Source organism: Botryllus schlosseri, chromosome 13 (assembly GCF_051294905.1).
Source record: "Botryllus schlosseri isolate E-star chromosome 13, Bs_hap1, whole genome shotgun sequence".
Lineage (NCBI taxonomy): Eukaryota > Metazoa > Chordata > Ascidiacea > Stolidobranchia > Styelidae > Botryllus > Botryllus schlosseri.
In genome coordinates, this window is record NC_137248.1 from 24,894,231 (window position 1) to 24,911,594 (window position 17,364).

Sequence of the window (17,364 nt, forward strand, 5' to 3'; positions counted from 1 at the left end):
CACCAGAGCTCAACGTACCTACAAAACAAACAATTTCTCGGCCGAAATAGGCTCTTAACGTGATGGCAAGTTCAGATAGGGTATTGTGAAATACTGTGATACCGGAGTCCATCAGATCCCGACTGAATATTGGAGATTCAGAGTGGATTGTGCGCTGACTTTATTGAGAGAATACTATAAAAAATACTCTGCGGCACAGAAGATAGGCTGTCAATCAAACTTACGAAACAGTGAATCCGATTGACCACCAGAAAGTCGATTGTCTTCGGGCATTGTTGAAATCGCTATATCCAGCGATCCGAGACGCCAGTGTCAAAGCCTGGAATTTTTGGATAAATACATCAAGGTAGCAGTTCTCTAAAGCCTAGTGCACATTTGCGTAAATCGTACGCGCGTACGATTTTCACTCTCTCACTAAGTTGGCCAAAACGAGAGGTTACGTCATCGCTGAACGAAAAGTGAGAATAAATTTAGCGCTGTGCCGCATGTTGTCGCTGCCGAGCGTCAGCTACGCAACAATCAAAATCACAGACCATGAAATTCGCATTGTACCAATGGCAGCAGTAACAAACTTTGTAGTAGCCTACACGGACATACGGTACTATCATAGCAATTTACAACGTAGCTGGCATGGAGACTAGGCTTTGAGAGCTCGCGATGTTGTGACCGACAGCACTACTAGTGGGTGGGTAACATACTCGCGTAACAAGCAGCCTGTTCAGCTCTATTATTACGTTGCTGTAGGTTCTAATAAATGTTAGATGTAGGTATATTTCGTCTCGAATGCCTGTATCTGTGCAAGTAGATTTTATAATATGTTTTTTATGGATATATTTTTCATATAGTTGATCTCAGTAACTCAGAATTGCCGTAGTGAAGGCTAGCCAATGGCCCCAGATCGCAAGAGAAGCAGATGTGGTAAATATTGCTGCCTTCCACATTGCAACAGCTCTAGTACCTAGGCAAGAACAGATTGTACAAGATTCCAACTACAGCAGGAATGAGGTTTGGGATGCCGACAAAAGATTGGGCTGAAAAGTTTCACCAGGCATACATTGTATTGTATTGTATTGAGTTATGTAGAAAAGATTATTCGTTTGTCAGTAGGAACTAGGACTTTATTATACTCTGTAACGATAATTTTTTTATTATGCCAACAAAATGACTTTTTTTTTATTTTATTTACAGATAATATTCAAATTTCGGTACGACGTGGTGTTCAAGAAGAAAGTGCTAGACGGATTGACTTTCATCTGCTCCAGACATTTCAAGGACTCTGATATTCAAAAAAATAGTTGTAAAAGTTGTATTAAATTTGGATCCCTCCCAACGTTAAATTTACCACAAAAATCTCACACATCAAAATGTCCCAGCGAAAGGCGATTAATTGCAAAGTATTCACCTCCTAAAATCAATTCGAAACCATCCATTTGCTCTATCGGTGATATTGTAAATTCGTGGAAAACATCAGCAACTGATGGTTGGCGTATGTTTCAGTTATCATCCACTTCAATTCACTTATCGTATTATAGCGATAATATTCTGCATGCATCACCATCCGCAAGCATACTTATTAATGACGTAGACGGCATGATCAAATTTTGCATTGCATACAGTGGCGTTTATGCAAGTAATTTGTCAACCTCGTTCAAATTTGAAAACAACACTTTGGAGCAAATGCTGCGCAAAATCCTAAGCGCAAAAGTGTGCTCTGGTTATAATGAAGTTCACGACAAAAACTCTTGGGCATGCAGAAATGTTGTCTCTGAACAAAATGGCAGTAAAGTATTCCAAAAAAGGTACTGGCACTTGAGTTAATATATATTATCATCCTTGCCAACAATGTATTATGAACAGATTCTTCAGTCAAGATTGTGAAGTGGTTAGACACGTTACCTAGCCAGGGTAGGTGTAAAAATGCCAGGTAATTTCTGGACCAGATTTGGGAGCTATATCTGGTAAGGAGCTTGACAAGTCAACAATACGCGCGTACGAATCGCTCTCCCCGCGTAAGGTCTGCGTAATGTTCGCGTAAAAAAACGAGAGAAAAGAGGCTCTTTACGCGACGAGCAAACGAGAGAAGAGCAGAGAAAGGAAAGAAACTACAAAAATACTATACGCGCCCTGTACGCGCGTACGAATTACGCAAATGTGCACTACGCTTAACGCTGCTATTCCATCTATTTGCAGAGTGAATACAAAATGATTGGATCAATCAACCAAAACAGACAAAAATGCAAGAAGCTGAAAATTGAAGTATTGCACGCATTCTGGCACAGAAGGGATCACTCAGAAATGACGACAGACCTCGCTCCCTTGATCTGACGGTTAACAGGGAGCTCACATATGAGAACATTCTAGGGGTGCGGTTTCGTGCCAAAAGTTTTCGAGTCTGATGCTGAAAACACCTCACTACGAACGCAAGGCGTTTTCACCACCACTACGAACGGCAGGTGTTTTGGTAATTATTTCGAGGGTCAAACCGGCCTTGATGGTCAAACCGGCGCCGAAGCGCTGTCGTTCTTGGTGCAGGCCGTGTTCCACGTCTGTGTGCGTTGGCGTTCCGCGGTCTATAGATGTTAGGTATGTGAGGTTTTGATAGTCGGCAATAGACATTTGGCTGGCTTAGTTAGATAGTAAAGTTCTCTATTTTTACAGTAATCGAGTATTTACCATGTCCACTAGGCCTACCGGTAGTCAAAATGCACAGCATATGTATGCGGTAATGAATATTTTGAGAGGGAGAAGATCTCGTCGCAAGAACCAGAATAAAATCCTGTTGGATTTATGTCAGCAGCAGTTGCACTTGATTGCTTGCTGTATTACTGGCACAGTACGACGTCCACGACAACTGAAAGCAAACAGTAACTACTGGGAGCGGGTGCTCACAAGATGGTCCGTAGCAGATTATCGATACCATTTGAGATTGAACAAGTGAGTGGAAAAAGGTATTTTGATACATGTGTTCTTATAAGCGATTAAACGGCTGTGTTGCATGATTGTGGCTGTCGAAACAAACTTTTGCGTTCCGATTTCTGTGGAATGTCGACTTGCCATAGCATTGTGGCGTCTTGGTAGTGCACCGAGCTACCGTGCTCTTGGGGAACACCTTGGACTTGGGACGACAACTGTTTTTGAGGTGATATTGCCTATTCGTAACTAAATGCGTTTCTCATTGACATACATTTTGTATTTAGATCACAATTGAAATTTGCAAAATATTAGTGAAAAGAGTCATGCCAACGTGTGTTCGGATTCCGAGAGATGTAGAGTCAGCAGCTTTGGCATTCTAAACTAAGAGGACTGCCGAATTGCATAGGTGCGATTGATGGTTGCCACATCGCCATACCAAGGCCACATTTAGATGGGGACGACTATTTCAATAGGAAGATGTGATTTTCCATCAATATTCAAGCCTTGGTAGACTATAGAGGAAGGTGAGGGTATAGATTTGTGTTATGAAGTATTCCTCAGATAAAATGTGCATATTTTTGCAACAGATTCATTGATGTAGTAATTGGTTGTCCAGGGAAATGCCACGATGCAAAAATATTTGCCAACAGCACGCTGTTCAAAAAATGCCAAGACGGTACATTGTTTCCCGATGTAAGCATCTTATGGTATTTTTGTCACCAATGAAGCTGATTGACTACTTATCAATTCCCCTGTAGGCTATATATCCTTGAATTTTTAGCATTTATTCTATACTGAGTTTCTCATTCCTGCTGCTTGCTCAAACAACGAATCTATTTTTTAGAGTCCAACGGAATACGAAGGTGTTAACATACCATACTATTTTGTTGGCGACTCTGCATATCCTCTCAAGACTTTTTGTGTCACACCATTTCAAACTTGTGACACAGAAAATAAATGTGCCTTCAACAAGGTAAGCAATATGTATTGGATGAGATGTTGCACTAAGATTGTTGGTAGTATTCCCATCAAAAACAATTGCTTCCGAGGGCACAGCTAAAATTATAGTGGAACAGTTGGTGTTTGAAATGTACTATAAAGTCGTCCCACCTAGTAAATTATCATCAAATAGTGAAGATTTAAAAGATTGACTATAAAATCACTCATCCTACTCCAGTTAGGTTTTTGAAAATCCTATGTCTGCCCAGATTGTAACATAGTGGTCTATTTATTCCAGAAACACAGCTCAGCAAGGATGGATGTGGAGCAAGCCTTCGGTCGTCTGAAATCTCGCTGGCTATGCATCCTAAAAAGATGCGATGCTAGCCCTACCAACGCAAGGATGATTATTGGCGCTTGTGTAACACTGCATAATATCTGTGAAACGCAAAGAGACATTATACACGATTTGGATGCAGTTGTGGAGAAAATGCTGAAAGTCATCCAAATCTGGATACCGATATAGCTGCATCACGTATCCGAGAAGCATTAGTTGATTTTATTTTATGAAAAAAATTCGGCGTGATCAATTAATTCAATAAACCTCAATTCGTGTAATGCTAATCCTCGATGAATTGATAAAGAGTATGTCGATGTTTCTCTACTAGCCGCCAGACAAAATTCGGTTCACTGAAAGATACTTTTTCAGTTCTCCATCGTCCTCGAGGACAACTGAAACAATGCTGTGGAAATAAGGGCAGGTAGTTGGTATGGTGAACAGGAGAGAAAATATCATTTATCGGTACCTTGGTTCTGCCGCAGAACTTTCTGGGCGATCTGTAGTGAGCGCCGATGTCCGCTGCCTAAAATTATATATGTCATCAAGAATTGGCATCAGATTCAGTAAAACGAAGTTTGCCATGGCTCAATAAAATAACTTAGAGGTAACTGAAATCAAATCACCCTTGCATCAACATCTTCATCATTTTCATTTGATGTTCCCATTTTCTTCTTGCTTTTCCTAAAATACCAAGGTTATTCACTTATCGCTTCAAAATTGGATCAACATTTCCATACATCTGGGAAAGAATCTCCAGGAATTCTTTTCAAATAACCACCAACTGATAAAATCTATACCAAGCTATTTATTACTTGGAAAGCCATCCATTTCTTCATCCTTTCTTCCTGTGCAATAGGGCTGTTCAAAAAAAAACTTTTTTCCTGAATCTTGCTGGTTACGTGATTAAATCGTTAGGTTGCCATAAAAAACGACGCACACCAAATTTTAATTCATTTCAATCAATAATCGCTGATTTCCTACAGTTTGAAAATTTTGAATTTACACAAAGATGCAAAAAAATTTTTGTCAAATTTTTCTGTCAACCCCATGAAATTGTTGCGCTGTCTTCAAAGACGATGCAAAACAAATTTGACTCAATTCCAACCAGTAGAAGCGGAGCTATTTGAGTTTTTCTTCGTTAATTCGGGGATTATCCTAGATCGGTGATCCAAGTTCGATTTATATTGTTGAAATCAATGTAACAGTAACTTTCGATCAAGAATACATTCAGTAATTTCTGCACTCAGGAAGGTGACTTTTTGATTACCATAAATCCTACTGCGGCTTCCGCAAAACAACTTTCCAATTCAGCCTGTGGAAAGTGGAACGGGCTGAGGAAAGTGGAACGGAACTAATTGCGTTTTTTAAAAAGACATCACAGTCAATGCATTGTCACGTGATAACGAAATATAATAATAACATATTGTGAAATGACATTTCATGCAGAAAACCGTGCAGGCTTTTTGATTGTGCGCTGGCTGCGCCTAAGGGTTGGCGCAGCCAGGTTCACATTTGGCGCCGGCATGGGCGGATTGGGTGCAGGCACTGGTATTGCTGGTGCAATTGTAGTTGCAGGTGCCTGCACCCCCACCGATTTCTTGGAATTTAGCACGAGTGCGCCGCGCCCATTTATGTTCATTATATAGTCATTGACTATAGTAGCAGTGGCTTGTTCATTGTCTTTAACATGGATTTCGACATCAGTGTAACGTCTTCCTTCATTAATCTGAAATTTTACTTTGTTTCTTCCATGGACCATTTCCACTCTTGGTGTTCATGATATAGTCATTTACAACAACTGCGGTTGCAGGTTCATTTTCTCTTGCATGGATTTCTACTTCAGTATGACGTAGTCCTTTCGAAATTTCAAATTTGGTTTTATTCCTGCCGTGTAGCATCCTTACTGTTTCGTCACTTCTGAACAGAAAATTGATATATGCATTATAGCACTGGTATTGCTGGTGCATTACTAGGTCCAGGTGCCTGCACCCCCACCGATCTTGTGGAATGCAGCACCAGTGCGCTGCGCCCATTGCTGTTCATAATGTAGTCGTTGACAACAACTGCTGTTGCAGGCTCGTTTGGTCGGGCGTGGATCTCTTGCCAGTAACTACAGATCCGCCAAAACGACGATGTTCAATCACTCGATTATAATAAATCATATCAGAAAAGCCGCAATGTAGAGTACCGAACCACACTGCAGCCAAAGTCAGCTTTAAAATAAATTATTTTTGGCTGGCCAGTAAGATCTACAATGAGTACAATAAATAAACAAACGAAAGACCTGTGATAGGTAAGAACGAACTGATTTGACGAAACAAATATCAACACATGGTATGAATATTTTTTCATACTGTAAACCGTTCAGGCACTCGAATGGTGCGCTGGCTGCGCCTAAGGGTTGGAGCTGGTGCAGGCATGGGCGGATTGGGTGCAGGCACTGGTATTGCTAAACCACTTGTGGATCCAGTTGCCTGCACCCCTACCGATCTTGTGGAGTGCAGCACCAGTGCGCTGCGCCCATTTCTGCCCATAACGTTGTCGTTTACAACAAATGCCGTTGCAGGCTCGTTTGGTCGGGTGTGAATTTCTACATCAGTTTGTCTTGGCCCTTTGGTAATTTCCAATTTCATTTTGTTTCTGCCATGGAGCAGCTACACTCTTTCGTCCATTCTGAACAGAAAATTGATATATGCATTATCGAATAATCATTTCTGTTCCAATTAACATTACTTGTACTATTATAGCATGAAATTTTACATATTTTAACAATCAAGAATTGACATTACAATAATCATTACGATAGCAGTCAATAGGTTCAATATACCAATGAGAAAGCACTGCCCCATCCCAATATCATTCAGCAATTTTTATAATTCCAGATTTTGACAAAAAGAATTTGAAATTACAGTAGTGAGGAATAGAAGCCATTCAAGTTTGCAAATTTTGTTTATACATTAACACTGATCAGTCCTCCTGTATAGCCAGGGTTGCCATCGACATGGACCCAAAAATAAGGACAGTCGAAAAATTATAGATTAGCAAAACGTTTTTGAACATACTTTGTATTTATACGAGCCGTGGCATATCACATTCCATACTTTTCGACAGCAACAATCTGCTCCAGCAACTCCTTGTTATTAAAAAGTGGTTCATGGATCTCACGAGAGCTCAGATCTAGGTTCACCTTTACTCGGGGCCGAAACACAGCACTTCGTCAGACCCCCTAAAAAAGCGTTGGTCTTGACCCCCCACCCCCCTCCCCGTAGGGTGATAAACCAAACTTCTCCACCTCGTGATTAGAGGCGTCAACCAAGATGGAAAAAGGCCGTAGGCCTACACCATGTTCAGACAAAATCATTTTTGAGCGTATGGAGCAAGAACTCGAGTAGCAATGCTTGTAGTCTTGGTCTTGGCCGAATAAAATTTAATTGCGATGTTGGAATCGGGGAATATTGTTTTGAACAATTGCGATGTGCAATCGTTGGTGAGGAATGATTGCTGGAGTTTGACAGTATGGAATGCCCAGTTACCCCCTGCAGCAGCTGCCTTGTCGTCTGTGGTCGTTGGTGCTGATCGACTTGTGGAGAAATTATTCATCGACTGGCTCAAAATAATCATTAGGACACACTTCTTGTGTTTTTGGGTATCAATGTGACTTGAAATAGCGGTCTTTCCTATGGCCTCAAGGTCGATGTCACAATTGCAGATATTGCTATGTGCGAAACACTCGCCCTTCAAACTTCGTTAGATATCTTTGAATTCTCTTTCATAATCGTCACGAAAAACGTTTTACGCCTGCTGATTTTTAATAAAGAGAGAGAGAGAGAATTCTTTTATTCGTCAACCATGACATATCGTAAAGGCAATGTCCACAAACATTCACGTCCAATAGCATACATTTTTTAAATTTTCCTAACTATAATTTACACGGTATAGACTGGGAGACCCGATATGACCGAAGTCTTCTAGGCCGGAGTCACCCAAGCATATTGGCAGTATTAATTATAATGTGGATCAATTTCTTCTCTCAGTCGAGTAGCACCGCAAAGAGTACCGAAATGAACAAAAGTAAATAAAAGAGAGCAACACTAGTGAAGGACGGTTACCATAGTTAACAGTGTGATCAGAAAATAACAATTTGACCCATGTACACAGTGGTAATATTATTGTAGCATATTAAATGAAACAAAACAACAAGCAACATCACTGTGGTCATGAGATATGTTCTTCTTAGTACTTGGATAATATAAATTTGCAATAGCGAGCTTTAAATGTATAATCAGATTTAGCCTGATTAGTAGCTAAAACTATGTGCGCAAGTGCAAAATTACATCAGATTTAGCCTGATTAGTAGCTAAAACTATGTGCGCAAGTGCAAAATTTATCAATGAATAATAGCTTTACTACTTTTTAACCAATGTGTCGACTGCACTGCGCCTTTTTTCACTACGCAAGAAATGCTGCCTTCCCCAGAGCTTGAGCTTATTCTGCTGTAGACCAAACAGCAGGAACCTGGTACTGCTGTTTACTGCGAAAATGACGACCGCCGTGGTAACTTGGTACAGACGAAACCATTCACCACTTAGAAGTCTAATCTTATGGTGTGTACCTCACGAGAGTTCCTTTCCTTTATGATGTCATAAAATCTCGACACAAAAGCATAATTTATGAATATTATGCAAACTAAGGACAAATCTTGGAAATAAGGACGGTGTGGCAACCCTGTATATAGCCATATGAAGAATATATATAGCAAATAGATCAGATATATCGATCTACCAGTATTTACAAAAGATTACATATTGAACAAAATTTTGATATCTACGCTAGAAATCAATCAACAAATTCATTACGAAAGTGGCTATTTCAAAGTAGATTGCAGTAATCAAAAATTATATTATGAAACTGTTTGCAACAGAGAAATGTATACTATATACAGAACATATTGACTATGGTGTTTATATATTAGGCTTGACAACGCCAATAAAAAAAATCCTTTGAAATGCTAGAAATAGCTGTAATTGATTAGCAGAAACAGATTGAAAAGTTATAAAATTTTCACGTACCTTGGCATGATGCAGCACAGTTTTGATTTTATGATAATCGGAATTTTCTACACTAATGTCTGCAAATCAAGAATGTACAGCATTAGATGTCATATCATCATATCAACAAGCCTTGTACGTACTATTATAGCAATTATCACAACAATTATCACAACTATCTCAAAACCAGGATTAGCCACATCGTTCAAATGATCTGATATCAAACTAATCTTCAGTAGATTTTTAAATATTCTACATGAAATTTTGCTGGCCAACAGCCTATTTGCGATATTAAAATATGACTAGAAATGATTTACAAAAATATAGGCCTGTCACTTTATCACAAATATTCTGCACATATACAAAAATTCTCTAGGCTGAAAGACACCATTCATTCAACAGGCACCAAGAATGAATGTATTCATTATCATCACTGTAAGTCATATATGGCTAATTTCATTATAATTTAGCAAATTTTTTAAGATTTGTAATGCATACTCTTAGAATTGTCCAATATTTACATATGTTGTTCTTTTTTGAATTCCAAGTTTATTAAAAAAAAAAATTGGAAAATGTTCAGCGGTTCAAAAGATATTGCGATTTAAAATCCTCTCGTCACTAGGTGGCGCTACTTTCAAAAATCTTTGAAATCGATATTTTTCGCTTAAATGATGGTAGAGAACCAATTAAAATGTCCAATTAACCAATTCTGGGGCCAAGGAATTCAATAAAACCAACTGTTTCGCCCTAAACTCAATGAAAAAAAAATGGGGGGACGGGCTTGAAAATGTCTGTAGGATACGGCCTACACAAAAAAAAATTCTTGTGAAATGTGCTTCTAAGGAGTATGGTTGATAAAAAGCTTGATTTTAAATTTCACAGTTATTCCACCATGAAATATGCATTACATAAAAATTTCATGGTCCCAACCCATATCCCTGCTCACCGTAAATACTATTATCACCAGTCAAATATATAAATAAATTTATTTGTTTTGATTCTTGAAATTTTTCAAGCAGAATCCGTGCGGAACCAACGCTTCAACAATAATAGAAGCAAGTAACAAAAGACATATTTACAATTGATCTTGAAATGCTCGGATTTTTGACTTTTGACAATGCTAAGAGACAGAATGCATATTCTCGTTTGTTCCATGTCACATTCCAGGTGTCATGAAATGAGAAAATACTTTTTTTTTTATCTTTGCCTTATCTTCTGTATCTCTGCTGTCACATCATGGCCATTTTTCACCCAAACAATAACTAAAAACTGCAAAATTTCGATTTTATTTTCCTTTGATAATTGAGGGGGGGGGGGGTGTTTTTATTTCAAGTTCCAACCAAAAGATCGCACGTTTCGTCCGATGACTTTATAAAATATATAGTTTGACAGTTATAAAATCTATCTATCTATATTATCTCCGGGTAGAAATTTGTTTGATTGTTGTCAGTTGGCATTCTGGCACTCATTCTTATCATTACATCGGTAACACTTGTTCATTGACTTTTTACATTTCAAGTGTTTGATAGTCGTTTTCTCAATTGTAAAATTTTGTTACGTTGCATCACGGTAAACCAAAAATTTGTTTGAAATATTTGTCGTAAATGCGTCACTCAAGGTTTTTTGAAAAGCTGAGATTCAGACCTGTGCTATGCTAAAAGTTTTTAGTCATAGGTCTACCATGTCAAGAGGTACAGAACGTCACAGTAAACTTACAGCAAATTTATGATAAAAATTGTGATATTTTTTAAATTTTGAATTTCGAAATGAAATTTCTCCGAGGTGGGTTGCATGTAATCCTTCAAATTTTAGCATAGCACAGCACTGTCCTAGTACTTCCTAAAGAAGGCGTTGTTGGATCGTAAAAAGGGCTTCAAAATATCGAGATTTTGAATTCCCCGTGTCGGTCCATTTTCTGTCCTTGAAATACAAAAAAATCCACAATCTGCTGGGTAGAACGAAAATTTTTTGTTTTTTGTTTATAGCATGGCGAAATCTAGCAACTGTGAAAATATCATGGTGATGGGGGAAGCCATCCGAAATTTAGGTTTTTGGGTTGCTAGTCCCCTTAAAACCCGAAACTTTTCGAGCTGACACTCTTCAAATTATTCGGAAGAAAATATGAAGTACAGCAATTCATCCCTGGATATTTTACCGTTTGTATCTGTAGGCGTATTGCGCGCGACGTGATTTCATATTTGCAAGATGTTCAATGACGAATTCATTGAAATCTGGAATATCCATAATGACAGCGTTGAGAATCCTGAGCACACCTACTATAACTCATCGACCCTTTATCTCTACACATCCCGATTCTAAGAGGAGTCTCGATGCGTTTTAATGTGCTAAAACCACGCTTGGATTCTTCGGATGAAATCGGAGTGGCCAATATGATATTTAAAAAGCCAGTTACTGCAGCAAAGATGATTGAAAGCGATTTTTCAACTATAGGAATTTTGAAAGTTCACCACTGGTTACTACTTCGAAAAAAAGATGCATTGGAATATCAGCCAGTCAACTCTAACCGAGTAATGTCGACGATCGGGTAATATCGAGACACCGTTTGCAGTAGAGACCACATGATTCAGATCACGATACCCAATTTTGTTCCAACTAGATAAACTGCCTCTGGCACCAGCAGTGTAAAAGTGTATAACAAGGCGTCCTTATCCTCGCTTATACCTCAGCCCTTCATTTTTATCGAGATATGTTGGGAAAAGGGTAAGAGTGCGCTTTCCTCCCGCGTACAATTAGATCAATGGACAATTAAGCTGATAAGGACCGTGTCTCTTTACCTCTAATTATTGCTCTGAAGGAAACTGCATAAACGGCGTAAGAAGCAGAAATTCAACACGATTCATGTTCGCAATTGACCGCTGGCTAACATACTGCAGACATAAGACTATAAGATAACCTATATAGCCTAACCGCAAAGGTCAACGAGTTCAGACACAAACGCCATTGTTATCTCATAGATTGGACCTGCCATATTGAATCCAACACATCATTTTAAATTTGAAGAAGTAAGACGAAAGCAGCCTCGGGATTTCGGTCTCGAAACAACATAGGACATTTTGGCCTTGAAACTGGAGACTGTGACAGCGAAACTGGAGACTGTGACATAGGCTAACACAAATGGCTTACTGTCTAGAAGCCTGCTGCTAAATTGGCATTGGAAAATATCTTACCGAATAAATACGTAAATGAAAGCTGTAAACTTAGTACACACTGTTACATGACATCATCGAGAAGTAGCCTCATGACCCTTTTCGGTATGGTACTGTTAAAATAAGTACGAACAGCCTGTTCGGAACAGTCAAACACCGAATTTTGCGTAAAATTTACTGAGGAAAAGGCTGATCAAGTGATCAGATCAGATCAGATGTTAGCCGTCATCGAAAGCGAAATAGCTTTCGCGCATGACGGGTTGTAAGCAAATGGCTTGAAGACCACAATTTCACGGTGAAATTGACATTGGAGAATATAAAATAAAAGTAAGTATTTGAATGCAAAACGAGAATGTTTGTAAACTGTTTCATGATATCATCGTCTCATCACAGTAAACTGTTTCATGATATCATCGTCTCATCACCTATCTCAGTATGGAACACAGTTAACGTTACCGGCTTTTGCGTGAAATCCGCAATGCGTTAGGTAGGCTTAGTGTCAGATCGGCGCACATCTCTACCATAATCGACCTCGATAACGAAATTACTGCCCTAATCATTGAGTGTCAACCTTGAGACTTGGCACAGCGTTCGATACAAAAATCAAGACATACCGTGCAAAAGCTCATGACGGATTAGGTAAGAGACATCGGTAAAATCAATAGAGACCAATACCGGCTTTGCGTAAAATCTGTTTGCGATACATGACGGATCAGCACACACTCAATTTCGGAAACGGATTTACTGCCCTAATCTTTAAGTACCAACCCTGAAACTTGGGGCAGTGTTAAACACCAACATCACGACAGAACACACCGAGTTTCAAGAATTATCATGGTGTGAAACACCGTCAAAATGGACCTATACCAGCAAAGACCGACTCCACGCATATGACATTAACCGAGTTCAGATATAGATACGATTGTTACATCACACGTTAGGGGCAACGAGGCTATGTTGCCCTACCTGCTCGGTAATTTTATGAATAGGAGAGAGTTAATTATTGTTTCTTTATTGTGCGCGGCTTCGAGATAATAGACAGTGAAAGCTTGTTTTGAGCGCTACCGGGGCATGCCCCGGCTAGCCATTCGCAAAGCGAAAACGAGGAAGAGAATTCGATTTTCGCAGAGACTTCGCTATATATGGACATTTACAAGCGAAAGCACAATGCGATTTGCGTTGGGATGTCGGTATATATTGATTAGAGCCCGACCGATATTGGATATCTGAGCCGATACCGATAAGACCGATATCCAGTACCTTTACCGATAACCCCGATATATTCAGCCGATATTCAAAAGATATGGAATCTAGCTCAAGGCCCAATTTTCTCAAGGCCCAATTTTACCAACTCGGAGCATTTATTTCAACAACTTTACAGCCATTGATATGCTTGAACATGAAATAAATGATCTAGGGGCTATAAAAATATATCAAAAGCACCAATCCAGCAGTTGCAGATTACAGTTCACGAAGCACAATTTCTCGGCTCTTTCTCCAAGGAATGAACTTCTGTGGTCTTCCATAAGTGATGTATATAGTACTAAACATAGTGAGCAGTCTTTCACTTGGTACCATAGTTAGTGGCACAGCAATAATTGGAAATCTTTCTTCATTTCGGTTCCACCACTCCACTGCAGGGGATCTTTCCTTCAATGGTTCCACCAAATATTGATATTAATATTGATATTCTTCTGGCAGTGCACCTGGAGCCTTCAGCACATCACTAACAAATAGCTGATGAGAATGTGCAAAACAACTGAAATTGTCCACGTCTGCAACTGCTCCACCCATCCCCCTTGGGCCTTGACCATGACCAGCATTCAAACAATCAATTGATCAATATTTTACGCTCTTTCGTCAGAAGTGGCCTATGTCATCATGGAATTAAAAATTTTCGTATCAATTATTGGCTTTACTCCACGTTTGCTTGATTTTCTTGCCCTCTATGCTCGCATATTTCCTATCATGGTGGCCCCGAAGGCCTCAGTCAGACGACTTCATACATTACTGTTAGCTCTGTTGGTACCCAACCAATAGCACTATCTTCCGAGAAATGTTTCGACGAGACGCTTTTCTCTATCATCACGAGAGCATGATTGATGTTCTCCTTTCTCTTACTGATTGAAATCTTCTGCAGACAACTATCTACCCAGCTGCTCTTTGTCTTTGATGATCGATTGCTGCAGAGCGATTCCCACATGATGATCGATTGCTGCAGGGGGATTCCCAAAAGTCAGTGGGGCATAACGGTGGTTAGTAATCCATAATATTTTTCAGATCGGGCTCTAATATTGATTGCTGTGCGTCTATAAATGATAAATTATTGATATTGAACCAAATTTTAGATGGGGCAGTGCCCCAGTTGCCCTATAGGACGAGCCGCCACTGCAACTTCCTCTTTCTTTTTGTCTTCACTTCACTGCTGCTCGAACTAGTAGTACTCGCATGGGAATCTGAAACAACATATTAATTAGGTTTGAAATTAAAAGAATATAAAATAATTTGACTGGCTGCTGGTTGTCTCAATCTCAATCTAAAATGCTTCTATAAGGAAAATGACATCTCTTACTGTGTGCGCTACACACCTTTTACCACATCTTTGTCACAGTCGTAAAAATGAGAGCGTTGGTGTTTTAGATTGTTTTCAGAGCAAACTTATTACACTCATTACACTTCTGCCATTCCAATATCATATCTGATCCATCTATGTTCAACTTCATCACTTGTAAAAAAACTTACCATCGAGATTATCCGAGGTTATCAGTGATGGTATAGTCAGAGGAGGGTCTAATGTTTACATTCAAATCTTCATACACATCAGCAATAGACGCAGGAGGATAAAGGTCCCCTGCTTTACCGCTGCTGTTAACTGTCTTTATACTTTCAGAATTCCCGCTCTGTCTTTATACTTTCTGAATTCCCGCTCAAGGGCCTGTAACTTTTATAAGCAGCAATCCGGAGATCTCTCCAATCCCAGCTTGTTCAAACTATTCGAAATTATGGTGACTATTACTTTATTCGGTTTTCCGACGAGTGTCATGACCTGCATTCTCTCCGTCTTCCACTCCTGCACCAGTTTTACAACTTCCCGCGGTCTCCGCAAAATTAGGCTTACCATATTTTGGAAATGTAAATAGAGGACACTTTTTTCAGAAATTTAAGACATGCAAAACTGGAGAGGAATTCTCAAAAACCGGTAAATTTTTCCCACTTCGTGATCGGTTGACTAAAAAAAAAAGGTCTTCTTTTCGCTCAGGGCTTAAATCACCACTTTTCCCTCCGAAATACCCGCCGGAGCTTCACTTCTGCGCTAATTTACGGCATATCACTCGCGATTTCCTCTAAATCTGACTTAAATTTTCAAAAAAGAGGACAAAATCTCAAAAAAGAGGACAAAATCTCAAAAAAGAGGACAAAAGGGCGTCCTCCGAGGACACTTTCAAAAAAGTCAAAAAAGAAGACAAATCCTCTTAAAAGAGGACGTATGGTAAGCCTACGCAAAATGCCACGGCTACGCATTACAGTACCCTCCGTCTACTCTGTAAAGATGGATAGTCAGCGCACGCACAAACCTGCGCCCAAACCAGGTTGGAAAGCAGGTTTGACGAATTTCGCACCAACGCCAAAACACCGTCCGCAGATGGAATAAGCGCGATAACGCGCGCGAAACACGGTTAGTCCTCGTAACGTCGCTCGCATATGAACGTTCATAAAATTTGAGGCCAAGATATCAAGATCACTCGAGTGTGAACGCCAAAATTTCGTACTGGTGCGAGAACTTCATGCTATGTGAACGGGTTGGCTTTGACGACTGGTTTCACAATACGTATCAAAACAAACGATGAACGTAGCGTTATCAACACAATAGGATCAAAACTACCGTACAGCACAGCACTGATCAGTTTTCGAAGCGGCTGCCGAAATAGCTCCACGAGCTGAGTCTCGGATGTCCGCCGCATATGTCTGTAGACTTTGTTGTGGACCTTTTACGTTCTATTATTGTATTTCAACTACGTTTTTTCATTACTAACAGTAGTCGTGAAGACTTGTCGGTCTGACCCTTATTTTGCGGTAGCTCACTTCAGCTGTCTCTGTGTAAGAAGCGTAAGAATGCTGCAATTATTCTATAGGGGTGAAAAATCTGACCCTAATTTTACGATAGCTCACTTCGCCTGTATTTGTGTAAGGAGCGTAAGAATGCTGCAATTATTTTATACCTGCAATTATTCTATAGCGGCGAAGAACAATTGGCACAATTACTTTGCGTTGTTCGACGCAGAGTAGAATAATGCTGCCGCATTTGCGTTCTGGCTGTTTTTCTAAATCCGTATTGCCGTTTTAACTGTTTTTTCGCCATTGCTAATGTATTATTCGACTCCGCATCAATTGAATACATCTGCTTCTACCGGTACGGCATCGCACCGTGCATTTCAAAGGGAAGCTGTGTGGCTAATCTTAGTGTCCTATTTGAGATCGTAAACGCAGAGTAGAGGCGAGTACCAGGTAAATTACCCGTATGAAAAGGCCACTCATTACCTTGAGGGCGGATATATTAAACTTGGCTCATCCGAGAAAACGCTAATCGGGGCGAATTTTGGGCGGAGATGATAGAGTTAGCCGATCGGGAAGAATGGTAATCGCGAAGCATAAACTTGGAAAAGAGGTTACGTGCGATGGTTAATCGAGGTGTCCCGGGTTTTCAATCAAGTGGCGTTACCGGTTACATCATAATACGAGAACGCGTTATGTGCTTCAGTTGTCAATTTGTTCAATGAAACAGCAGCCTGCTGATAACGATACTGCCAGTGTAATAGGTATAATTATAATCATTGCGAAATGAAAGTCGTGTCCTTTTCGTTCGGCACAGCTAAGAAACGGAATATGAAATATTGATATCGCTTTGCAATGGCGGGTACATAATTCGTTGATTGTTTAGTGAAGCCATTATATTATC

The 17,364-nt window shown here is 39.7% G+C and overlaps 2 long non-coding RNA genes across 3 annotated transcripts; one reads left to right on the forward strand and one right to left on the reverse strand.

The window, feature by feature from the left end:
- The first annotated feature begins 361 nt into the window (after window positions 1-361).
- Window positions 362-4,401, forward strand: LOC145454154 (uncharacterized). Of its 2 annotated transcripts, XR_013920064.1 has the most exons (4): window positions 362-3,437; window positions 3,501-3,606; window positions 3,758-3,886; window positions 4,151-4,401. It is a non-coding gene; the product is annotated as an uncharacterized LOC145454154 (long non-coding RNA). The 2 variants fall into 2 exon arrangements; XR_013920063.1 differs by having other exon boundaries at window positions 362-3,606.
- On the reverse strand, window positions 4,391-10,340 carry LOC145454157 (uncharacterized). The gene is made up of 5 exons (XR_013920065.1): window positions 9,262-10,340; window positions 4,930-6,865; window positions 4,816-4,873; window positions 4,659-4,715; window positions 4,391-4,595 (listed from the first exon to the last, which is right to left on the reverse strand). It is a non-coding gene; the product is annotated as an uncharacterized LOC145454157 (long non-coding RNA).
- Between the last annotated feature and the right edge of the window lie 7,024 nt (window positions 10,341-17,364).